Source organism: Pristiophorus japonicus, chromosome 6 (genome assembly GCF_044704955.1).
Source record: "Pristiophorus japonicus isolate sPriJap1 chromosome 6, sPriJap1.hap1, whole genome shotgun sequence".
In the NCBI taxonomy this organism is placed as follows: Eukaryota; Metazoa; Chordata; class Chondrichthyes; family Pristiophoridae; genus Pristiophorus; species Pristiophorus japonicus.
In genome coordinates, this window is record NC_091982.1 from 35,992,591 (window position 1) to 36,019,083 (window position 26,493).

Below are 26,493 nucleotides of genomic sequence, written 5' to 3' on the forward strand. Positions count from 1 at the left end.
AACTGTAGTGCTGAAGACTTGTGCTCCAGAACTAGCTGCTCCTCTAGCCAAGCTGTTCCAGTACAGCTACAACACTGGCATCTGCCTGACAATGTGGAAAATTGCTCAAGTATGTCCTGTCCACAAAAAGCAGGGCAAATCCAATCCGTCCAATTACTGGCCCATCAGTCCACTCTCATCATCAGCAAAGTGATTGGAGGTGTCATGGACAGTGCTATCAAGCGGCACTTACTCATCAATAACCTGCTCACCGATGCTCAATTTGGGTTCTGGCAGGACCACTCAGCTCCAGATCTCATTACATAAGAACATAAGAAATAGGAGCAGGAGTAGGCCATTTTGCCCCTCGAGCCTGCTCCGCCATTTAATATCATGGCTGATCTGATCATGGATTCAGTTCCACTTCCCTGCCGGCTCCCCCTAACCCTTTATTCCCTTATCGCTCAAAAATCTGTCTATCTCCACCTTAAATATATTCAATGACCCAGCCTCCACAGCTCTCTGGGGCAGAGAATTCCATAGATTTACAACACTGAGAGAAGAAATTCCTCCTCAACTCAGTTTTATATGGGCGGTCCCTTTTTCTTAGACTATGTCCCCTAGTTCTAGATTCCCCTGCGAGTGGAAATATCCTCACTGCATCCGCCTTGTCGAGCCCCCTCATTATCTTATATGTTTCGACAAGATCACCTATACACATGGGTGAAGAAGCTGAATTCCAGAGGAGAGGTGAGAGTGACTGCCTTTGAAAACAAGGCAACATTTGACCGAGTGTGGCACCAAGGAGTCTGAGTAAAATTGAAGTCAATGGGGATCAGGGAGAAAACTCTCCACTGGCAGGAGTCATACCTAGCCTAAAGGAAGATGATTTGGTTGTTGGAGGCCAATCATCTCAGCCTCAAGACATTGCTTTAGGATTTGCTCCAGTTCCTCAGGACAATGTCCTAGGCCCAATCATCTTCAGCTGCTTCATCAATGACTTTCCCTCCAGGTCAGGAGTGGAGATGTTCACTAATTATTGCGCAGTGTTCAGTTCTATTCACATATAATTCAAATAATAAAGCAGTCTGTTACCCCACGCAGCAGGACCTGTACAATATCCAGGCTTGGTCTGATAAGTGGTAAATAATATTCGCGGCACAAAAGTGCTAGGCAATGACTATCTCCAACAAGCGAGAGTCTAACCATCTCCCTTTGACAATGCATGGCATTACCATTGCCAAATCCCCCACCATTAATATCCTGGGGCCCACCATTAACCAGAAACATAACTGGACCAACCACTTAAATACTGTGGCTACAAGAGCAGGTCAGAGGCTGGGTATTCTGTGGTGAGTGACGCGCCTGAGTGCTCAAAACCTTTCCGCCACCTGCAAGGCACAAGTCAGGAGTATGATGGAATACTCTCCACTTGCCTGGATGAGTGCAGCTCCCACAACACTCAAGAAGCTTGACACCATCCAGGACAAAGCAGCCCGCTTGATCAGCACCCCATCCACCACCTTCAACATTCACTCCCTCCACCAGCGGCTGCAGTATGTACTATCTACAAGATGCACTGCAGCAAGTGGTTTAAGAAGGGGGCTCACTACCACCATCTCCAGGGCATCTAGGGATGGGCAATAAATGCTGGCCTTGCCAGCAACACCCATTTCCCAAGAATGAATTAAAAAAATATATACATCTACCATTGTAACGTCAAATGAATGATATTCAGAGGCTCCTCCTGCTCCTCCAGGCTCCATGTTCAGATAAGTTTATTTTAAAAGCTTACCATTTCGGTTGCGGCCTAACAGACAATCCCTTTAAGGATATGTAGACTTGGGTTTCCCGAGTACAGCCGGCAGACACGGGCTGCGTTAGGGCAAATAAATCATACATTAGGGGCCCCCAACAGCTGCAAAGCCCCTTATTTGCATATGCAATGGGTCTAATGCGTGTTTGAGGTGTGGGCAATGCACGCCGATTTATTGGCCTATACCAATATGGTGGGCGACACACTTACGGCTTATAATTAATGTGCGCTTCCTGCCCTATTGAAGGCTAACAAGGTCATTTAGCACCCGAGAAACAGGCGCTAGACCTTGGAGTCCTTAAGCCTTGGCTCTACCAATTTAAACCTAAACTCTCTGGACTTAACTACGTATGGTATATCCCAGCATGGAGAGAATGGCAAAACAGAAAGTCTACAGGAGTAATTTTGACTTTGCGCAAATAGGCATCTCTCATTTTTCTTTCCATTGACCTCAATGTACAGATTTCTCAGTAGCTTGTCTCTGGAGGCTCTTAAACAGGATTCTGCAAATGTCAGACACCTCACCAAAAGAAAGGCATCAATTGACCCAGAATTAATTACTTTTTCTAGGATTGTATTCCACTTAGTCACTACCCTGTAGGGGAAAGAATTCTACTCATTTCACCTCTTTCTCAACCATGTGAGTGTTTACTTAAGTTTTCAAATTCTATGTTCTCCGTCGCAGCTACCCACCATGCTTAGCTCCACCTTATCTGTAGTTTTCATTATTCTAAATACCAGTATTATGTCTTCTCTCGGTCTTCCTTTCTCAAACAAAATTAAATTACATTTTAAACTTAGTTCTCCAAGACATGAAATCATCCTTCTCACACTTCACCAAACCCTACTAATGTATCTGTAACCTTTTTGAGGTAGGATGACTCAAAGTCTGAGACACACTCTTGGGCTCAATTTTCCCCAGTGATTTGCGCCGTTTTTTGGAGCAGACTGCTTTTTCTGGCCTAAGTTAAAAATCCACAGTTTCCCCAATCAATTTGCACCAGCGAACTCATTTAGTTCTGTCTTTTTCAGGTACCGTTTTTTTCATCCATAGGGGGCGTAACCAGCCACCTACGCCAATTTTGGCCATTTAGTGAACTTTGGCCACCTGATAGTTACGCCATTTCTAATTAGGCCAGCGTATGTGGCCTCTCAAGAAAACCCTTGCGGAGAGTTAAAGAAATCTGCGCAGGTAGGTACATCAGAGGCCATTTGGCCTGGGCTAGGGGTGGGAAGCGGAGCGGACCGGGAAGGCACTCACTCAGGGCCAGGGTCGGAGCAGCCGATCAGAAGGCTTGGTGCCCGGGGAGGAGGAGGGGTAGGGAGAGAGAGGTCACAAGACTCAAGGGGGGTGGAGAGAGAGGTCACAAGACCTTCGTGTGTGGTCCATCCATAAAGACCGTGGGAAGAGAGAGAACTGCGAACCTGTGCTGCCTGCTTTCCTGCTGTTTTGAACTTCTTTGAAAGTTTAACTTTAAGTATGGGGACAATACTGACAATGCCATACCTTGTGCGAGCGATCTGCATCATGGTGCTACGTAGGAGACAATTGATTAGAGCTCATCGCATCAGGAACTTCAGAGCCCGTAGGGTGCTGGGCAGGAGGCCTTACCCACCTCGGGTATATTGAGACAGGCGTTCGTACCTGCACCTGAGTGATGCAGACTGTGTCAGAAGGCTGCGTTTCCACAAAGAAGTCGTCCGTGAGATCTGAGTTGATGGAACCAGACCTGCAGCCGAGAAGCATCAGGAGGACAGCTTTGTCAGTTGAAGTGAAGGTTACAGCTGCACTTTCATTCTATGCCTCCGGATCATTTCAAGCTACAACTGGAGATGTGTGCGCCATCTCTCAGCATGCAACACATGTCTCCATTCGCGAGGTCACGGCCGCAATGTATGCGTGGAGGAATGACTTCATCAAGTTCCCCACGACCTCCCAAGAAATCCATGACAGGGCTGTGCGGTTCTCAAGGACTGCTGGATTCTCAAAGGTACAGAGCTGCATTGATTGTACCCAGATCGGCTTGCAAGCCTTTGGAGGATTCCGAGATGTACAGGAAGAGAAAGGGCTTCCACTCCGTTAATGTGCAGCTCGTGTATGATGACATGCATCGCATCATGTCAGTCGATGCAAGATACCCTGGCAGCACCCATGATGCATTCATCCTACGCGGCAGTGTTATATCTGCCATGTTTGAGCAGCAGTCAGAAGGGCAGAGCTGGCTACTGGGAGACAAAGGGTACGGCCTCGCCACCTGGCTTATGATTATGGGGTACTTCTGCATGAAACGCAAAAGGATAGTATGCAGGTATAGCAAGTTATCAGGAAGGCCAATGGTATCTTGGTCTTTATTGCAAAGGGGATGGCGTATAAAAGCAGGGAACTCTTACTATAGCTATATAAGGTATTGGTGGGGCCGCACCTGGAATACTGCGTGCAGTTTTGGTTTCCATATTTACGAAAGGATATACTTGCTTTGGAGGTAGTTTAGAGAAGGTTCACGAGGTTGATTCCAGTGATGAGGGGGTTGACTTATGAGGGAAGGTTAAGTAGGTTGGGCCTCTACTCATTGGAATTCAAAAGAATGAGATGTGATCTTATCGAAACGTATAAAATTATGAGGGGGCTTGACAAGGTGGATGCAGAGATTATGTTTCCTCCGATGGGGGAGACTAGAACTAGAGGGCATGATCTTAGAATAAGGGGCCGCCCATTTAAAACAGAGATGAGGAGAAATTTCTTCTCAGAGGGTTGTAAATCTGTGGAATTGTCTGCCTCAGGGAGCTGTGGAAGCTAGGACATTGAATAAATTTAAGACAGAAATAGACAGTTTCTTAAACAATAAGTGGATATGGGGTTATGGAGAGCAGGCGGGAAGTGAAGCTGAGTCCATGATCAGATCAGCCATGATCTTATTGAATGGTGGAGCAGGCTCGAGGGGCCGTATGGTCTACTCCTGTTCCTATTTCTTATATTCTTGTGACGCTCCTACGCGTAACCCGGACGGAAGCTGACCGTCAATACAACATGTCACACATTGCGACCCGCAGCATCATTGAGAGGACCATTGGCATATTGAAACATCGTTTCTGATGCCTGGACCATACCAGAGGCTACTTGCTGTACTCCCCTGAGATTGTCGGTCAGTTCACTGTTGTGTGCTGCATGCTGCATAACTTAGCCATCATGAGGCAGCAGCACCTGGTAGTGGAAGACCCACCTGCAGTGAGAGTGGCTGATGATAATGATGTGGAAGATGCAGGTGATAAGCAGGAGGAGGAGGTGGATGATGATGACGAGGATGAGGAAGCCATGCAAATGCCTGAGGCCGAGTACGACAGCGGTGGAGGGCAGGCCATCGGTCTCCTTTAACGATTGCTCAAGCCTTGCGCCAGCTGCTCATCCGTGAATGCTTTACTGATGCCTGAGGGCTCAGAGTCAACTATTCCACTTGGACATGTTTATTGTTTGGAGCTGTTCCGTAATGTTGTGTTGTGTTAATGGAACATGATTCAGTTTTAATGTAAAATAGATCTTATTTAAAAGTTTACAATGCACTTAACCTAACTTTAATAAAATTATTCTTGTATCAAACTTTACTTTAATATCACTCTTTAAGATCACTTAAAAACTTTAAGATCACTTACAAACTTGTAAATTTACATAACTTACAAAAAACTTTTCATTTGAGTACAAACTTGTAAATTTACATAACTTACAAAAAACTTTTCATTTGAGAACAGTTACAACAGTAACAATAATAATAACAACAACAACAACAGCAAAGAAAGGCGGCACCCATCTCTCATGCCCCTTAGTGTAAGACCGACCACCCGCTGGGCTTGGACTCTCCATTATCCCTGCCGGCAGGCGGTGGCACAGTGATTGTGGGCTTGGTACCAAGCTTATTCCTTCTAACATCTCGGGTACTGAGCACCTCTTGACGGTGGGGGGCTGTCAGCAACAGGCAGCAAGTCGGAGGGCCCTGCTTGGGGCTCTTCAGAGGCTGGTGTGGGGATTGCAGTGGGAGTGGTAGTTGATTCTGTCAATAGGCGCGGGGTCTGGGCGTGTTCCCTTATTGCAGCAGCTAACTCACACATGCCGTTCCTCATGCACCCAGAGTGCTCAGCGGACTGAAACATTCCCTCCCTAATGCCCAGTACTACTCCTGACACTCCCTCCCTCATGGTCATTGACATGGTTTGCACTACCTCTGACATTCCCTCCCTCATGGTCATTGACATGGTTTGCACTACCTCTGATATTCCCTCCCTCATGGTCATTGACGGTTTGCACTACCTCTGATATTCCCTCCCTCATGGTCATTGACATGGTTTGCACTACCTCTGACATTCCCTCCCTCATGGTCATTGACATGGTTTGCACTACCTCTGACATTCCCTCCCTCATGGTCATTGACATGGTTTGCACTGCCTCTGATATTCTCCCCCCTCGTGGTCATTGACATGGTTTGCACTATCTCTGACATTCCCTCCCTCATGGACACTATTCCCTCACTGATGGTCCCAGCAAATGTTGTTACTTCTCCCAACAGTCCCTCTATCTCATCACTCACCCCACTGATGGTGTCCAGGAGTGATCGGGTCAGGTCAATGCTCTCTGTACTCAACGACATCATCTGAACCACATCTGTTATATCCTGCATCTCAGGAGAGCGTGGTCGAGCTCTCCTTCCCCCCACCCTGGGTCTGCCTCGCTGCATCTCAACAATGGAACCCATAGCCTGGAACAATGGGGCCCTGGGTGTGCCTTGCTGCACCCCACTACTGGGACCCACAACCTCGGAAGGTGCAAAACCACAGCAAGTCCCACCAACACTCAAACCGCTAGCCACGGAATGGGCTGTCGGCATCACCTCCTCCAAAGTCAGTAAAACAGTGGGAGCTTCATCCAGCTCCATCCCCTCCCCCTCTCCCCCCATGTTCTTGACCTGGAGGGTGGGATTGGAAGATGTTCTCCTCTTCAGGCTCGTCCGCTTCTGAATCTTCTTCTGCATCTTCAGGATTGGCCTCAAAAGTTCTACAAAATATACCGGAATAGTCAAATGGTTAGCAGCAGAGGAGGGGGCAGGGTGGGTGGCATGAGTAGGCTCACACATAGAAGGCCAGGCAGCAGGTTGATTTGAAGGGCCACGATGAATTTGCAGGACTTCCCCTCTCCCTCGAGTGTGGGCCCAGCTTGTGCAGTACTGATTGTTTTTCTCCAGACAGGACCCATCAAAGCAGCGACTCTCTCTTCCAAGGGTGTCAGTGTGTGCAGATTTGCCGGGCCTCCTCCTGTTCGAGTTCCTTCCCTTTTGTTGTGAGCCACTTTCCTCTGCAAAGATGAAAATACAACTTTTTAGCGAGGGTGTCTTTCTGCTGGGTGGGACATACAGATGGTCACATTTACAATTGCAATTCCATTGAATAAATGAAAATATTACTTACACTAACTACTCGACCAAGGTCCTGCCATTTCTTTTTATACTGGCTTCCAGATCTCTTGGTGTTCACCACTGCGCAGTAATCTTCTGCAACTTGGTTCCAGTGTTTCTTCATTTCTTTTGGTGGCACTTTTGTGTGACCTCTGCTGGTATCCAGCTCCTGCCATCTGTTCTCAATCCCAGTAACTAGTGTCTCCACTTCTTCCAGAAAGAAATTCTTGGTCCTTGGTCAGTGTTGTATCTTCTATTGCTGCAGCTGTTCTCAGACACACACAGCACTTTTTCAAATGCTCTAACACACACAGCACTCCTTCTGTCACACACACAACTGGCTCTTTAAAAATGGCCAATTGCCAACTCGGAGCTGTACTGCGCTTGCATGTCCATTGCAGCAACGTCAAAAACGTAAGTTTTTTTTCCTGCGCATCTGCAGAAGGCCCGGCTGCGCTTTTCGGCGCAGACAGCAGGCTCCACCCTCCAAGGCCACTGGCCATGCTGTGCGGCTCTGGATTGCAGTATAAAGATTGGGGAAAGTTTGGACATGTTTTTCTGGCACATTTCTGGACCTGAAAACCCGGCATAACTCTGGCAATATGCCAGAAAATGGGCTTGGGCAAAATTGAGCCCTAGAACTGGCCCCAGCAGTAAGAACTGGCCACACCAGTGACTTATACAATATAACTTGTGCTGACTTCTAATCCACTGGCCTCCAGATGCATTACAGTACCCAGTTTGTCTTAGAGAACTGCTTCACATTGGCTAGATACTTTTAGGGTATAATAAATGATAATATCCAATTATTTTTTCTTCACACAAAGAAAAATGTTTTCGTAACTTTATAATATCCAATTGTGAAAAGTCATTGGGCGAGGTTTTCCACTTTTTTTTGCATGCTTAACGCCCACTTAACATCAATTTTACTGCTGAATATAACGCCCAGAAATCGCCCAGTTAGCCACAAAATGGCATTTTTCGGACACTTATCGGCAAGTGTTACTTTCCCCATGTGCGTAACGCCGAGAAAAAATAATACCGCCCGCCCATTTTTTGGGCGGAATCATCAGAATGGGCAAAATCAACGGCCATAATATCGCCAGCGTTACTTTCCACACGGAATTAACGCCGAGATTCAAAGATACTGACCGCCCACTTTTTTTTGTCGGAGGTATCACATTTGCCGAAATTAACGCCCAGGAGATCGTCCAGTGTCACTTTCACCACCTCGCACACATCTCGCCCACAATATCGCTCGCCCAACGAACCGCCCAGAAAAAGTGGAACTAACCGGAACTGCTCACAGCGTTCTGGATGCCATGTCACATCATTTAAAAGGCTGCTCTGCTTCAACCTCAGATGTACTCTGGAGGTCTTTGGAGGTGATGTGAACATCTGTACAAACATCTTTATCATACTGTGGACGATTGGAATTGAATAGGTGTCTTCGTCGGGACATTCCTTGTTTGTGACCAATCGGTGGAAAACAGAGAGCTACTGCAATGGGGCTTGTCCTTTCTCACACTCGCTTGATGACCAATTACATGCTGCAGACTCGAGATCAACGAAAGGGACGCTCCACTGCATTATGTGCCCAATGTAAGACGTGCCAGACTGATGAGAAAGACTAGACGTTACACCCTCCGCAAGTACAGGGACAGGCATTCTTACCTCGACTTGCCCGACACCACCTGCCTTCGGAGACTGCGCTTCCACAAAGAGGTTATCACTGAGGTATGCCAGCTCATAAGGGGAGATCTGTAGCCTGCCAGCGCCATCAGTACTGCACTGTCCGTCGAGGTCAAAGTCACCGCGGCACTGTCGTTTTACGTGTCAGGTTCTTTTCTGGCCTCAGCTGGCGACATTTGCGGTCTGTCTCAGCATGCCACACATTGCTGCATTAGACAGGTCACTGAAGCCCTGTATGCACGCAGGAGGGACTTGATCAGCTTCCCTATGACCAGGGAGGCTCAGACTGAGAGGGCTTTAGGATTCTACCGAATTGCTAACTTCCCCAAGATGCAGGGAGCAATAGACTGTATGCACATCGCGATGCGGGCACCTTTTCAGGATGCAGGGGTTTTCAGGAACTGCAAGGGATTCCACTCCCTGAATATGCAACTCATTGTCGACCACCAGCAAATTATTATGGCAGTGAATGCTAAATTTCCGAGCAGCATCCATGATGCTCACATCCTGTGTCAAGCACTGTATCTGACTTGTTTAACAATCAGCCACAAGGTCAATGCTGGATACTTGGTGACAAAGGATATGGCCTCACCACCTGCATGACATCCACACCGAAGCTGAAAAGCGATACAATGAGAGCCACAGAGCCACTCGCAATATCATGGAGAAAATCATTGGCGTACCTTAAGCAGCGTTTTAGATGCCTGGACCAATCAGGAGGCGAGCTCCAATACCACCCTGAGCAGATAGCTCAATTCATGGTGGTATGCTCCATGCTGCACAACTTGGCCATCAGGAGGGGACAAGAATTGCTTGAAGGGTCTGACAATCCACCTCACCAGAGAGAGGAAGAGGAGAACGAGTAGGTGGACGGTGACCTCGGGCCAGACAATCAGGCTGACGCTGAAGCCATGCCCCCACCCCCCTGTAGACCACGTGAAAAGGCCCGTGGTGGCATGATAGCTGCAAGACTCTTACGTCAGGAGCTCATCAATGATCGCTTTGCCTGAAAGAACGTTGGTGGTATTTACAAAGCTGACACACTGCTGGGTGTGCAGGTCATACATCAATATTGGGCATCACCTTGTTGACAGTTAAAGTTTAAGTTGATTCAAGTTAAGTGTAATTATACCTTTTGATGTTAAGGAATCACCAGCGTGTAACGGTGCAGCTATGTGAGCCAATGCGCAACAAGGTTTTGTTAAATAAAAAACATTTAAACCGAACATTTGTCTGAAATCATAAGTATATCTGTAAAAACCAACCCTCCCCCCACCCCCACAGTTTCTCATCCCCACCTCTACCCCTTCCCCTTCCCCTTCTGACTCCAAGCCGCCTGGCCGAGGAGCTCCTCAGGCGATGCATCATTGGGGGGCGGGGGGATGACGGCCGAAACGCTGCTTGGATGGATATGGGAGAGGATGGTACCAAGGTGGGAATGTGCTCCAAGCTAGAAGCAAGATGTTGCTCCTGGCTCTCATATATCGTTGGCAATGGGGGTGTGGCACCTTGGGCTGCAGTGCCGCGCTCCGGGACCACTGGGAGCTCTTTGTCACCAATGATCCTGGCTACCAGCTCCAGGGCCCACTCCATCCTTTCCATGTTATATATTATTTGTTGGACAAAAACTCAGTGCCAACTATGTTCTTGGTGCTTAGTAGGCTTTTTGCTGCTGGTGAATCTCCCTTGTGCCTTCCACAACAGCCAAACAAGCACACACCACAGCCACACATGCCTTCAGTCCCTCTCAGCTCCCTCTCTCTGTCTCCTCTTCTGTGCACGTCATGATGACCCTTGACTTCCTGAATCGCGGGAATCGAACGTTGCCATACCGTTGCTAAGGACGGCGACACTTTACGGCAGAAAGTCAGAGAGATTTAATGCTACCGCCCATTTCATATTGCTCGTGGTAACACCCAATTTCAAAACTGGAGACTAGGGGCTTTGAGAATGGGCGACAAGCCAGCGATCTGAAAACCCATTTTTACCGCCCATGCCAGAAATAATGCCCATTTTTGGGCGATCTGCACAAAAATGTAAAATCTAGCTCTTTGGCTTTAATTTGCATTACACAGAGAATAACTGATGACTGAGAGTGTGCTACAAAGATGTTACACATTTGATAAATTACAAATCTCGGTTTATAACTATAATGCCTAACCATTTTAGAATATATATAAAGTAGAACTTTTTTTATTTTGCATAGGTAAGCTCTCATGTTTGGATGATGACATTAGCATTCATGTCTGTTGTTACTGCTGCTGATTTTGTTTTAACTGCAGTCATTTTGAATGCTGAACTTTAAATTATCTGATAAAAACATTTTAGGGCCAAAATTACCCTGTTGAGCGCCTCCCGCTAGTGCCTCTGGGGAGCGCTAACGGGGCGTAAAAGTTTTTTTGCCCAGGCGGGGGGAGGTGGGGAGAGTCGGGGGGGAGTGCTACTGGCTCCCGCAAAATTGCGCGGGAGTTAGCAGAGGCGCAAATCCATTAGCGCCGCGCCTGGCTGGAGTGCTCTGGGCTGCTGCATTGGCGATGATGACTTTATCGCTGTGCACAGCAATCCCTTTTAGCACCATAGCAAAAATTAGCCAGCGCCCCGTGAGGCTGCCACAGGCATTGCCCATGTCAGCCTTGTGGATCGTGAACCGGGCCGCACACCCATCGTGGGGCGAAAGTTAAAGGAGAGGTGCACTGCGCTGCCATTGTTTTTTTCTTCCCGTCTTACTTGTCAGGCTGCTGTGTAATATTGTTGTGGGGTCCAGGCCGCGATCGTGCAGCTTGGCTCTCCGTTTTGGTGCCGGGCTGTGGCCACGGCACCCCCTAGCTCTGGTGGCTCAGTGGAGGCTATCAAAGGGCCTGCAGAGCTTGCAGCATCCCTCCCCTTTAATTGAAACGCGTCAGCACTACGCGATGTGCCTGGGTAGCATCCCCAATCCCACCCCAAGAGGAAGTGGGGCATGCAAAATTGCGTTCCACTTTCTGTGAGGGACGGATTACCCCAATTCTGCTTCCGGGGTGGGACAAGAATGTCCAGCCCCGGAGAGGTTACCGATAGCCAATTTCAACCCCTTTGTTTTTCTTGGTTCTTTTACAAAATTATATGGCATTACACCAGGATTGCAATTGTGCCACCTAGGAGGAAGAAACCATTTTACTGTTTTATACTATTCCAGTATTACTGTACATATTTTACATATGGGATACATTTTCATCTGTTTTCTATTTTAGCAAGATGTATAATGTGTTGTTTTACACGTTATACTTGCTTGTTTTTCTGATAAAATTAGCAAATAGGGGAATATAACCCTATATAGAACTTCAAATGCATTCTCTTTAAAATAACGTAAAATATTCTCAGTTCCGACTTTTATAAAACAACCCAAGGCTTTTGGATGCTTTAGGTCCTTGTAAAATATAAATGACCTTTTTTATTCTGCAATACTATTTAGTAAAACTTCCTCATTATGACATGACTTATTGAAACATGTACATTCAATACAACTGTATGTTTTTATCTGTATTCACTATACAGTGACATATTTTAACTTAATCATATTATTTTTGAAGATATCGAACTACTAACCAGCAAATGGCAAAACTTCAGAGAATGTCAGCTGTATTTAGTGATATTTTTAGATTAGGATGACATTAAAGCTGAAATTACATATATGAAACTACAATGAAATTCTTTGAGATGGAAGAAATTAATTTAAAAATTGAATTGATAAAATTTAAGTATCAAGAAAGATACAATTAAAAAACAGTTGATTGAGTCATTGTGAAATGATTGTTTAATTCTGCAAATTGTGTGAATTATAATGTTGTAATCTAAAAGGTTCACAAACAAATTAAGATTTCATGAGGTACTAGCATTTCAGTCTGGGATAGTGTTAAGACAGCCAATTATTAATGCATACAGTTCATTAAATTTGGCATTTACCTTCAATGAAGGGGCCTTCTAAAACCATCTGGGAAAACCTAGCAGGAATTCATCTGAGACCAATGACATTTAATGTGAAAATCATAATAGAGTCAATCAGGAAGAATTTCAAAGCTTTTAAACTCTTAAAATTGAACATAAAGTTGCCGCAGGGTGCACATATTCAGGCATCAAGGTCTCTTTGTGGGCCAGCCCTATGTGAGTACAATTAAAACATGGTATATAACAGAAGCCCTCCAACGTGTCATCACACTGATAGAAGACTACACCACATTCTCGGCAGCTGTGCATTTCCAGACTGGTTTATGATGAGTGAAAATGCAGATTTATAATACGTTTTCAAAGCAATTTGACAAGAGCAAAACCAGTGACTGTAAGGAGGATGGCGGAGAGTGGAGTACAACACCCTCCCCCTGTCCCTCCAAAAAATATATTGTTGCTTTTGCTGTTGTCAAGGTATTTTTAAAACCTTATTAAAAACCTTTGAAAGCCTTCATTAGTTGCCATTTAAAGGGTAGCAATTCCGTTCTGAGGAGTATTTCGGCATGGTTCATGCTTGTAGCAGGCATGCTTTGAAAATTCCAAAACAGAGGCAGCTAATCGTGTGTCTTACCAAGTTAGATGCTGTACACCATGATTTTTTTCAATATGGTTTTTATACTCCTACCTTAGTTATTGTTACAAACAATGCACCACATGTGCTACTAAAGTCACTGGAGCCTAAATTCAACATCGTTGCATCCACTTTACAGGCTTAAAACTGGCACAACGATGACAAGTTTGAGCAGCGGGAAGGCCTGCGCCTCATTCATTTAAACTAGTCAGAGCTGGTGCTGTGCAAGTTCCGACTACCTTTCAGCCTCGACAGCGGCCTAACCGGCGGTCCTTAAAGGGAGGCTGTGGAAGAAGCCTGCAGGTAAGATTTTTTGTAAACTTGTGCGCGCCTCCTGCCTCCACATTGAGACTACGGCTGCAGCTGGCCCAGGCATGCTCGCTTGCTCCCCCACCCCCCGGACTCACCTGTGGGTCTCAGCCGGCCAGCCGAATGTAGTCAGGCTCCACGCGGGGAGCTGCGCAGGGTGCCCGGGTGGTGCCTGCAGCTTGCCACAATTATGATGAGAAGGCCCCAGTGACACTTTCAGTATTGACAAAAGCCAATCACTGCGTCACCTACAAAAGTAACAGGTATGCAGGTTTGAATGAAACCCACACCTCATGTACCAAATTTAATATAGAATGGATAAAAGGACATCAATCAATGAAAAAGCATTACCAATATGAATTGTGCAAAGAAGCCAATTAAAATGTCTTTATATTATGATAGCTGACATATGATTCATAATCAGGTCAAAGATCTCTATAGATAACTAGCTAGCCCAAGATGAAGAGCTAGCATTGGCCTCCTTATATGTTACAACTTCTAGAATTTAATGAAACAAAGAAAATTTGCAAAAACTGGGAAAACCATTGGCCCGGGATTTGCTGGAACAGAGCAATACTCGATGTATGCCTTTAATCAGGCATTTGCACTTTCCATTCATCTCGAACTATACTTACATCAACAATTGACCTGACTTCAAGGTCAGGAATTTGAGCACAAACATCAAGGCTGACACTCCAGTGCTGAGGGAGTGCCGCACTATCGGAAGTGCTGTCTTTCAGATGAGACATTAAACCAAGATCCCGTCTGCTCTCTCAAGTGGACATAAAAGATCCCATGGCACTATTTTGAAAAAGAGCAGGGGAGTTATCCCTGGTGTCCTGGCTGATATTTATCCCTAAATCCAAATTATTTAACACAGATTATCTGGTCATTATCACATTGATGTGTGTGGGAGTTTGCATATGTGCAAGTTAGCTGCCACGTTTCCCACATTACAACAGTAACAGTATCTACACTCCAAAAGTACTTCACTGGCTGTAAAACGCTTTGAGATGCCCGGTGGTTGTGAAAGGCGCTATAGAAATGCAAGTTTTTCTTTTCTTTTAAATTTAGAACCCCATAAATCAGTGTGAAGCTTAGCACTGGGAGTAAATTGAATGCCTGTTCTGAAATTACATGAAATCAATTTTTCAAAGTGAATTTCAGTTAAAAATTATTTTAAAATGCTGTAAAAAAATGATTTCCAGAGTCGGCACATACCCAGCTCTACAGAAATGTTGCACAAAGAATCAAATAAAAGGTACAGAAGTTTAGGATGAAAACCTTTGGCCCATCCTCGATGAGATGGAGCTAAGGCGAGACCAGCTACTGGGGACATCAAGGGCTGGATTTTCAGCTCACTTGCGCCTCTGTTTGCGCCCTGGAGGGGGCGGTAAATGGTGTTTCTAGGTGTTCCGGCAGGTGTCCAGCTTTTACTCGGCCGGCAAATTTGGTTCATGGTTTGCGGCGCCGCAAAAACTTGCCGCCCCGCCCTCTAGTTTCACTGAGATCATGATGTCAATCATCGTGCAACGCTCCGCTAGCGCCCCGGATGCAAAATTAGGCCCCAAGGCCTCATTTAATGCCCGCCCCAAGGAACGTCTGAAAAGCCAGGTGTTCCCAGGGTGCAGCAGGTGGTATTGGCGGTGTGGTTAAATGGAGGGAGAAGGAGCCTATATCGCTGGTCACATTGACTGCAACGGTTGCGCACATCACGCTGCCTGAAGCTCCGACTTGAAAGCAACACTTTTATCTGCCATTAGCGTGTCCTTACAATGTCAGTGAGAGAATTTAAAGGGTGCATTACTAGTTCGGCAGTTATCATGTTGCATGCTATTGTCAGGCGCGTCAAGCTAGAAGAAGGGCTCTTGGCCATGTCGACCCACGGATGAGGAGAGGCTGAAGACGTCCGGGGAGGAGGGCTTACCCCCCACAGACTTACGGGCACCAACGTTCATACCTCCAGCTCTTTGAGGAGCAGTGTGTGAGAAGGCTGTGCTTCCAAAAGGAAGTGCTGACAGAGATATGCCATCTCCTACAGGCAGATCCATGCCTGCACCGCTCTGGAGGCAGCCTTCAATACTCCCCTCAAAAGGTATCCAAATTCATTGTGGTGTGCTGCATGTTGCATCATGATCAGTGGGGATTGCAGGCCCACCTCAGGAGGAGGAGAATGATGAAGAGGAGCCTGACGAGACCCCCATTAGATAGCCACACCATGCACAGGGGAGGCAGCGTGGAGATGCTGCCGGACCAAGAGTTGCACGTTGTCAGCTCATAAGGGACCGGCTCTCCCAAATGGAGGAAACTGAGAGATGGAGCTAATACTGGACACGTTATGTGCCCCCATAAAGGCACATCTCCAGTGAACGTTGGAATGATACACATGGTACTTTGAATGTAATCTGAGGAATGGACATACGGTACCATTGTAGTCCTTCCTTCGCACGAGTACAAACTAGCTGGAAGACACCTGAGGAGAGGGCAAGATGCAGTAGGAGAACAAGGAACAAGGAAGCTGGGAGGAGGATAAGGAGGCTGTGTGCCCCAGGGGAGAAGACGGGTGAAGTGGAACGGGCCTTCATGTCCTCACACAGCACTGTGAGGGTGCTGATGTGGAATGGAGGTAAAACCATGACCATCTTCCTCCCACCCTACCTGAGAGTACTATCTCATCGCCAACTTCCGGCCTCTCCCACTCTGCAGCAGACGTATTCGCCTCCTCACTCGCAGACAGCCGTGCTGTTGCAAGCACCCCTGTGGTGTAACATTGGGGGAGGAGGGTGATGAGGGCTTGTGGGGACCATCATTGTCCTAATAGCTGAGCCACCAGCTGCTCTCTGCCTGCTGCCAACATGCATTGCTGTGAGAGGGATGTGGATGGGATGGGCACCACCCTTCAGCCCAGGGAAGTGCAGGGAAAATGTCATTTTTCCCAATAGGAATGGGTACCACTCGCTAAATATAATAATTGTCTGCAATGTCCAAATGAAGACCCTCAGAGCAGTGGGTAAGTGCTCATGTCACCTTTGTCCTTTGCCACTCTGTCACCTATGATTTATTCAACAAGGAGAGACAAGGAGGCAGATGGATCAGGGGTCAAGGTCGACCTCCTGAAGTCCTGACTGATGACACTGTTCTGAATCACCAACACAGTCCAGGAAAGGTACAACTGTATGGACACAGCGACTTGGTCGGTGATCTTCTGGTTCCATGGTCATCTCATCTGCCTAAGCCCTTCCTGCACAGTAAAATTGTGTAGTGCATAGAACGCCACTACAATCTTCACCAATTTATCTGGGCATACTGTAGGACATCACCCTGACCTGTCCAGACACCTAAAGTGTGCCTCAAAGTTCCTCTCTGTCACCTGCCAAGTCGTTGTGTCCGTGCAGTTGTACCTTTCCTGTAATACTGTGTTGTTAGTGATTCAGAACAGTGTCCTCAGTCAGGACATCAGGGGGTAGGCCTTGACCCCACGATCTATCTGCCTCCTTGTTGAATAAGTCATAGTTGGCGGAATGGCAAAGGACAAAGGCGACATGAGTGCTTACCCACTGCTTTGAGGGCCCTCAGGCATCGCAGGCAATTATTATATTTAGCGAGTGGTACCCATTCCTATTTTCCTCAAGTAGAGCCTTTAACGGCATATGGGTCCCATCGACAGCCCCCTGCACCCTGGGGAAGCCAGCAGGCCTGTGGAAGTCTTTTTGCTATGCAGGGGACATGCCGTATTTAATGAGGTTGGATGCCTTGTGGAAGAGGGCATCTGCCACCTGTTCACGCAGGCCCTCAAAGCTCCTTGGCTGAAATTAGAAAGGTCTCCAATGCCTGACTGAAATAAACCAGAGCTGTAGAAATTAAGAGCCCTCATTACCTTAATTCCCAATGACAAGGGCCTGTGGGAGGTAGATTGCAGCTTCAGGTTTTCCTGCGGCCATTTCACAAGGGTGGGCAATTGCTTCCTGGGTGAAGAGCAGCACCTCCGACAATGCCTCGAATGACTTTCACTCTCTCTGTACAATCTCTAGGGTGGTGGAGGGGGGTGGGGTTTAAAAACACCGATTGTCAGCTGCCTAGCAATTTCTTCACCACCAGTTAGAGCAGTGGGAAGTAATAAGTTTAAATCTGATAGTCATTTTGAATAAGAAAGTGATGTGTCCTAGATTCAATATCTAACATGCATCTACACATAATTCATGGGAGTGGGACAATTGGCTAGCTCTTTCTGGCACAGGCATGATGAGCCAAATGGCCTCCTGTGCTGAATGATTTTATGAAAACACGCCAATACCAATTCACCTGCACCATTATATTTCATTCTAAGTGGCTGTGGCAAGCAAACGTATACATATCCTAGAAATTCACAATTGTAATTGACTGCAGATTTTCGAGGTTTTGGCAAGGGCATCAGTGGAGTGGTGCCAAAGTTCCAGGAAATTATGGTGCAGTGTAAATAATGACATTAATGATTTCGGCCTTTATTTCCTGGAACCTCTATGCTGGAATAATGCCACAGAATGTTGAGTCGCCATTACTATGGTGCAATGTTACAGCAAATGTAAGGTTTAGATTTATACAAGAAGGTAATTTGCTTTTCGGTGTCAAGGGCACTAAATTAAAAGTCCTGGGGCTAGCCACAGGCTGGCGTCAACTGGACACGGAGAACTATCACTGGCCTGAACAGATAGGCTCAAGGTGCACCCGAGATGGAAAGGAGGGCTCCTCCTGACCTACAAGGACCCTATAAATACATTTTAAACATCACTTTTTGTGGGCCATAGTCGGGCCCACGGTTAAAATGGCACGCGCATCCCAAAGACTTCATCGGGATGCAACACTGCCATTTATATTAAGCTTCCCCACCTCTGGGATGTCAACCTTTCCATGTCTGAATTCCTCCCTATATATATCTGAATAGTAGGCCAGAATGCTTTGGGAACACAGCATGAGCCCACTCGACATCTTACCCCTCCCCGTCCCCTGCCTTCACTGTCCCCGTCAGGCATGGGGGGGTGGGGGGGGGAGGGGTGTACGGGGGCGGTTAAAATTGTAGAATCATACAATCTTACAGCACAGGAGGCCGCCATTTGGCAACTCTTTAAAAGAGCTATTCAATTAGTCCCGCTCTCCTGATCTATCCTCCTGGCCCTGAATTTTTTTAATTTTCAAATATTTATCCAATTCCCTTTTGGAAGTTACTATTGAATCGGCCCTAATGAAACTGTTAAGATATTCTGAAACAAGGTTAAAATTTGAAATGTCATTTTGCCCTTGACACCAAAAAGCAAATTATCTTCTTGTATAAATCTAAACCTTACATTTGCTGTAACATTGCACCATAGCAATGGCGACTCAACATTCTGCGGCATTATTCCAGCATAGAGGTTCCAGGAAATAAAGGCCGAAATCATTAATGTCATTATTTGCTTCTTCCTTATTGTTTCCTCCTTTATTTTTCTTTCGTGTTTCTTTTCATTTTTTCATTTGTGCTTTTGGTTGGTTATCTCTCACTTTTGCAGTTCCCTGTTTCTCAAGTGTCACTGTTCCCTGCGTCTCTCTGCATCAATCTTTCTTTCCCTGCTTCTCAGCATTAACAAGTTAGTATATCCTCTTTTGTTTGGGTGAAACCATTCTGTTATAGAATTATTAAAGCACTTCAATAAAGGGCATGACATAGGCTTGCTGTGCTGCAGTCTAATATTAGTGATGCCTGCACTGGACAAAGGAAATAAGATTAATAAGGCTGAGCCAGAACATTTTTTTTAAAATCAGGCCACTCCCCCATGAGTTTGACAAAGTGGAGACTGATGTAAGCTGCCTGTGCCTGCGTGCATATCAATGTTATCTGCTCCTACCCAATTCAAGCAACTCCTGTAAAGCCGAGCAGTGCCATTTTTTTCTGCCTTCATTTCCCACTGGAGCCATTCTCCAGGATCAATGACCTTACTCCAGTGAGGATTTGCAACCTTCAGAAGGCCTCAAAGGGTTTCATGCCCGCTCTCAACTGATGTGAGTTCCACTGAGGCCATTCAAAGGCATAAAGGTTGGTACTCCTAGGGTAGATTGGGAACTTTTCCAGACACAGCCTCCAAACATGGGGTGGGGGAAGCCCCCTCCTCATGTTAAGAGGCTGTTTCAGGAAAAGTTCGACTGGGGAATTTGCAGATAACACGAAACCTGGAAGTGTAGCAAACAGAGAGGAAGATAATAGACTTCAAGAGGACAGGCTAGTGGAATGAGCAGACATGGGCAATTTCAGCTCCCTCATCTTTGTTTGCAAATCCCTCCATGACCTTGCCCCTCCCTACCACTGTAATCACCTCCCCCCCCCCCCCCCACCTTAGACAAGTTAAAATCTCAGCAGATTTGGTCCCAGTATATGAACTGTGTTTCACTTCATATACCAGTTCCCGGCCCCCCTCCCCACCCCCCACTCCCCACTCCAGATAGAAATTAGAATACTGCTTCAGTCCATGACATCTTCGGTGTCATTTAATTTGAAAAGCATTACAAAGGAGCTGAATAAATTAATGCCATAATATAACTTCAATGCTCTGAAAAATATGAATCTTAATGGCTGCAAGCTACAGATTGAAACTATTAACAATGTATTACATGCCAGGGAACATATTTCTTGATACTGCCTCAACTGTATTGTAAACAGGTTGATCTATGGGTACAGTCCAAGCTTTGAAAACTGAAATGTTTACGAACAAACGTCAGTGTAGATTTCTTGGTGCTACTCGGTCATAGAAATACTACTGCAATAATTACAAAAGTTCCTTTGATCATATTGTGCAAAGTGTCTGTATTCTAAAATCAAAGAGAATAACTGGCATTCAACCAGAAGCAGAGTTTTAACTAAAAGCGTGTTTTCGGCAAGTGCGTTGCGGTGAGTCGAACTGCAATGTTGTGCCTTCTATATCCTATATTCGATAGACATTTCAGAAATTCAACACAATTAAATAAAATGTGAGTTAAATCTTTAAGGACATGAAGTAGCTGCAATTAAAAAACTATAATATGATGCTCAATAAGTGTTTCATATTTGCATTGGAGACAAAAACAGAAAAGGCAAATTTAGGACTTCTTGGGTTCAATGACATTAGTTCCTCCCTTAACCAATCGGAACATCTTATTTTTATGGGGATTGACTCACACGGCTATGTATCTATTTGCATGATAGCATAATTTTGTTACAAAGCATCCCTTTGTGATCTGAGTTGGATATTCATGTCTCGCACACGTATTTCTTCAATCTTCCCAACCCAGATCAAGTTAGCACTGAGTGAGATGAGGCTTGATAAGAAATGTTAACTGGCTAAATGCCACAAAAAGATGAAGATAGAGACAACAGTTATGATAAGTTTTATTTTTTCCCAACAATTCTACCTGTCTTTGTTTAATCATTAAAAAAATAATGAACATGCTACATTACCCCACTTCAGTGGGTCATCTTGAATGACTTGAAGCTAATTTTCTAAATCTTCTCATGTGTTCTGTCCTCCTTACAGCCCTTTATTTTCTGACTGCCCCGCCTCCCCACCCCCAGCTTTTCTCTTGTTAAAAGCCTGACTCCAGTATTAACTTTCATGAACTGATTTGAACTCCGCTTGCCTCGCAGGAAAGGGGCAGGCAGGTAGTTAAAATGGCACACAGCTTTCCACTGGACTTCTGATGTGCTCCCACCCACCGCCATTTTAACCGCGCAGTTTTTGATTTCGGGAAAGGTTCCATCACTGGTAGATGGGAGTGGTGCCTCATAAATATATTAATATCGGGGTCCTATAATGTAATTAGGATCCCAATGCCATTTTAAATCATGGAAGTGCCGCCCAATGCTTAACCCGCGAGTAAAGCCTGGTGGTATTTGTGTCTCAGAGCTCTATATAAAAGGGGCACTCAGCTGCAGGTCAACCTATCCTCACATAATAATATAAAAATAATGAACATACTACACAACCCCACTTCAGTGGGTTGCTTGCTTGACCTAAATCTCATTTTCAAACTTATCGTTCCTGCATTCTATCCTTCTCTGTTTTTTAGTACAGTTCTTTGTACTAAAAAACATTTTGCTGTGCCTCGGTCCCAGCCTCTATCTTATATCTCTTTTCTAGGCTGGGGGTGATTATAGAGATAGGGAGGGGCGAGGCCATGGAGGATGAGGGAACCGAAATTGCCCACTGCCGGAAGCGGGGCACACCTACCGTTTTTGACGTGTTCTGGCCACCCCTTGCATTAGGGCGGCCTAGGTGTGGCAATTCACTGCTTCAGGGACTTCTTTTGAGCGGGACGAAAATGTCATCACGATAGGGGCGGAAGTGGGGACAGGACTGAGTGGCAGTCAATAGCGGGGCGGGGCGGCTTATCCGAGGCTGTCAGTCATCAGCGACACGTGCCACAACATCTCTCCCCTTCAGTTAAAGGGGAGGGCCGCTGCGAACTCTGCAGCCACTTTAAGGGCAAACACTGGGCCACCAGGGAGGGTTTTGGCCAGGCTGCCTGTTGGCGGTCCGGCTGAACCCACGGTTATAACTGTCGGACCAACCTGGCAGTCGGCGGACAAAAAAAATCAACGTGGCGGCCGCAGCAGTGTGCCCTCCCCTTTGAGGGCAGCCAAGCCGCCATGCCACAGAGAGTGAACCGACAGAAAATGCTGTCTGGGGCACCCACCAGCAGCGGGGCTTCTCCCATGTTGCAATACCGGGAACGGGGCAATTTCCGAGGGCAATTTCGGTCCCCACCGGCCAGTAAGGGGTCGGCACGTGCACGCCTCTGCGGGAAAACAGGCAGAGCGGTCCTGGGCACCACTCTGAAACTCACAAAGGGCAATTCCTTAAATGGCGGCCCCACCGCGGAGAGTCGGCAGCCATTTCGCTCCACCCCGTGGCCGCCAGCTTCAGGCAGCCAGAGGACCCATCGGGAGGGGCAATTTCAGCCACGAGAATTTTTAAAATCGAAGCATTGCTTAACCGGGAGCCGGTGTAGGTCAGCAAGTACAGGGGTGATGGGTGAACGGGACTGGGTGCGAGTTAGGACACGGGCAGCAGAGATTTTAAAAGAACTCAATGTGGAATGAATCACTTTTGTTTGAAACTGACATAGCAATCATTCAAAATTTTGTTAATTCCTCCATGAAATTAGACAGCATTTGTTGGAATGTAAATCTCACTTGGCAGCCAATTTTTTTCCCCCAAGTGTTTTGACTGTAGCATTAACAAGTTTTAGTTCAAAGGAGCAGGAAGCATGATTACACATACTAACATCTTTTACCAAAGTCAAAAAACTCAACACATGCAGAAATTTTAACTGTAAAAAAAAAATGTCTTACATTATGTGGCAATGTCACATCAAAATATCAGTTCATTTCCAAAAACCACCAGCGATTAACTAGCATCATATTTGCCACATAATATCCTAGTAATCAACCACAAATCATTTCTCCATAAATTTGCAGCAGTGGCCTCCATTAGTTAATCCTTCAGTGCAGCATTGTATGCCATTGACAAAAAACACACCAGAGGTTTCAACGCTCACGCCAAGAGCCACTGTCAACAGAGAGAACCAAAAGCTGAATAAAACCCACTCTATAAACTTTATAGCACACATTACTTAAAAGTAACAGATTGCCTTGAGTTGTTCTAGGCAGAAATACAATCCTTGGGGCCTGAAATTAGTCAGGACATAAGGTCCGCCCATTTCTCAGCGGTATGTCATTTCGAACCGCTGGCATACCGCCGAGATCGAAGAGCGCAAGTTTGGTGGATTTTTATTCGGCAGTATGCGAGCGGTGTGTAGCAGGAGGTATGCAGTATTATAATCGATCCAGATCGACTTTCTTGTCGATGGATGGTGCGGCACTGCACTGCAACATGCGCAAATTTTTGGGGGGGCTTTTTTTTCCAGAGGTGCTTCTTACCCGCGATTTCGGGGGTCAGGGGTCACCCGCGCATGCGCAGAGAGGTTAAGTCGAGGGAGAGAGAGTGAGAAGGAGCAGCAAACTATTCGAGGATCAATTGGTTTAATCATAGATTCCAGAGTTAAAAGATATTAATAACAAATAATAATTATACAATATCAACATTAATAATAAGTATTTTATAAATCAAAAATCATATACTAATTTAAATATAATGGAAATGCTGAAAAAGAAGTCGAAGCACAGGAACATCGAGAAGGACGGGAGATTGTGGGTGCCCGCCTTCGACGAGACAGAGCTACCTGCTCTTCTCGAGAATATTACGGAGAGGTACTCCGACCTTTTTATGTAAGCAACCGAAGGCAACCTGTATGATACCGCCACCAGAGGGCTTACCTGGTGGAGTCCTAAGGGATCCCAGCATCCCTAGGGAGCACTGTATATAAGCTGGCCTCCCACACTGTACCAACACTCTGGAGTTTGAATAAAGGAGCTAAGGTCACACTTACTCATTGTCTACAGTATTTGGCTGCATTACTTTATTTTGAGCTTAACAGACCTAACGAAGGGTGGTCATGGAAAGCCCACCCCAAAGGAGTACAACAGGATATGGGACGAGATTGGGGAGACTGTACAAGTACCATGGTATGCACCGGGGAAAGGTGCTGTAAGAGATGGAACAACCTGGTTAGGGTAACAAGAGTAAGTAATGATTTTATTTATGCACTCCCCATGTGCCATGTACCATGTAAATGTAGGTTCAGTGTCACACTGATGATGTTATTTGTGCTTTCAGGCAATGAATGACAAGAGAATCAATGCAGTGTTTTGATGTGTGTGTGTGTGAACCTGTGTATCTGTGATGTTAAATGGATAGAAGATTTTTACTTTCATTTACTTCACTTTCTGCAGAAGAAGACATCTGCAATAGCAACTAATCAGCAGCGTAGTGGGGAGGACCCACAACACAAGAACTATTGACGGAGATTGAGATCCCTGCCCTGTCGCTGGTCGGGGATAGCAACCGTGCCACCATCGGCGTTGGAGCTGACCCACCCACACAGGATGGTCAGTTCAATACAATCCCCGGTCTGTGTTGCGGTCTTGTAATGTTATGAAATGTAACTGTAACTGTAATGTTGGCTTCGTGAAATGTAATAAGTGTATTGCACTGTAATGTTGGGCTCTTGTGATGTAACGCAATGCATATGTATATGCATATATGTATTGTCTGTTTGTGATATGTAATGCAGTAATGCAGCAGTGATAGACATTCAAGAAAGACTGTGCTACTTCACTGTACTATGTACTCATGTAACCCTGACCCCTCCCCTGGTGCCAAGCACTTTTAAATGTTGTTTTGTACTTCCAGACTTGGAGGATTCAGATGAGATCTCCGGAAGAGAGACCAGATGACAGTCCCACTGCCTCTACCTCTGGCGTCACCCAGCCCTCTCCCAACTTCACCCCTGCCAGAGATGATGAAGAGGAAGAGGAAGAGCAGCTCATCCTGGAGCCAGTGGAGGTAGGGGTAGAGATGGAGGAGGATACACCAGTTCCATCTGGACAAGCTGGAACATCCTCAACCACCGACTCTATATTCAGGGGATTCCCCTGCACCTCCTCTGATTCTGTGGGACCAAGTGGTGCACAGTAACGCAACCCCAGCGTTGCAACGCCTTTGCCGCAGCACGGAGGTTGGTGCAGAAAAGGTCTGTTGCTGCAAGACAGATAAGCATAGATCAGGACGCCCAATGACAGCTACAGCACTCGGCATGTGGTACCACCACGGGGTGGTCTGGGCTCAGGGGTAATGGGAAAAGGAAGGATGGGAGTAAGAGGGGGTGAGTCCCAAGGGTGATGGAGCACACGGTCAAGGTAGAGGACAGTAAAGGGGGTTTTGTTGTAGTCAAGTGTTCATTGAAATTAATTGAAGTTTGATTTTGAAAAGTTTATTTCAAGTTGTTAAAGTTTTGTTAAAGTTGTTACAGTTGTTCAAAGTTATATTTATAAGTTTTACAAAGTTTTAAAATTGTTGTATATTTTAACATTTTTACATAAACGTTTGAATTGAATTTAAGCACTGTCTTGTACAGTGTCAAACTTTTGGGGTAACAGTCATCAGGCTCCCAAAATGCAGCTCTCCACATTCAAGCAAAACCTTCATTTATGAGCTGCTGACATAACAATTTTGCAGTGGCATACACTCCGCGTGCCCTCCACCGTGGTGTTGGGGAGATGTGGTGCCATGGGTTCATCTGGAAGCTCCTCCTCATCCTCCTGCCCCTCATTGTCCTTTTCTTCCTCCTCCATCTCCTGCACTCTCTCCTCAGGTGGTCCCACAGTCCCCTGTGGCAATTCCTGTCCCCGCATGATTGCTAAATTCTGCAACATGCAGCACAGCACTGTGAACTGAGCAACCTACTCAGGGTAGTATTGCAGTCTGCCTCCCGAGTGGTCCAAGCATCGAAAACGTTACTTCAGCACTCCAATTGTCTTTTCTATAAAATTACGTGTGGCTATATGGCTCTTATTATATCGCTGCTCGACTTCTGTCTGAGGGTTCCGCAGAGTGGGTCAAGAGCCAGGTGACAAGGCCGTACCCTTTGTCCCCCAGCAGCCAGCATTTACCTTGTGGCTCAGACTTCAACAGGTTAGACACAGTGCCCTCCCGCAAAATGTGCGCATCATGGATGCTCCCTGGAAAGTAGGCATTCATTGCCACTATGCGCTGTGTATGGTCGCAGACGATCTACACATTGAGAGAGTGGAATCCCTTACA

General features: G+C 46.1%; 1 long non-coding RNA gene across 1 annotated transcript in view; it reads left to right on the forward strand.

Moving 5' to 3' along the window:
• LOC139265115 (uncharacterized) overlaps positions 1–25,603 on the forward strand; it is a 54,649-nt gene extending 29,046 nt beyond the window's left edge. The window contains exons 2-4 of the long non-coding RNA XR_011593472.1: positions 13,620–13,783; positions 24,624–24,779; positions 25,084–25,603. This is a non-coding gene — a long non-coding RNA (uncharacterized lncRNA). The remainder of the gene's footprint in view (positions 1–13,619; positions 13,784–24,623; positions 24,780–25,083) is intronic.
• The last annotated feature ends 890 nt before the right edge of the window (positions 25,604–26,493 follow it).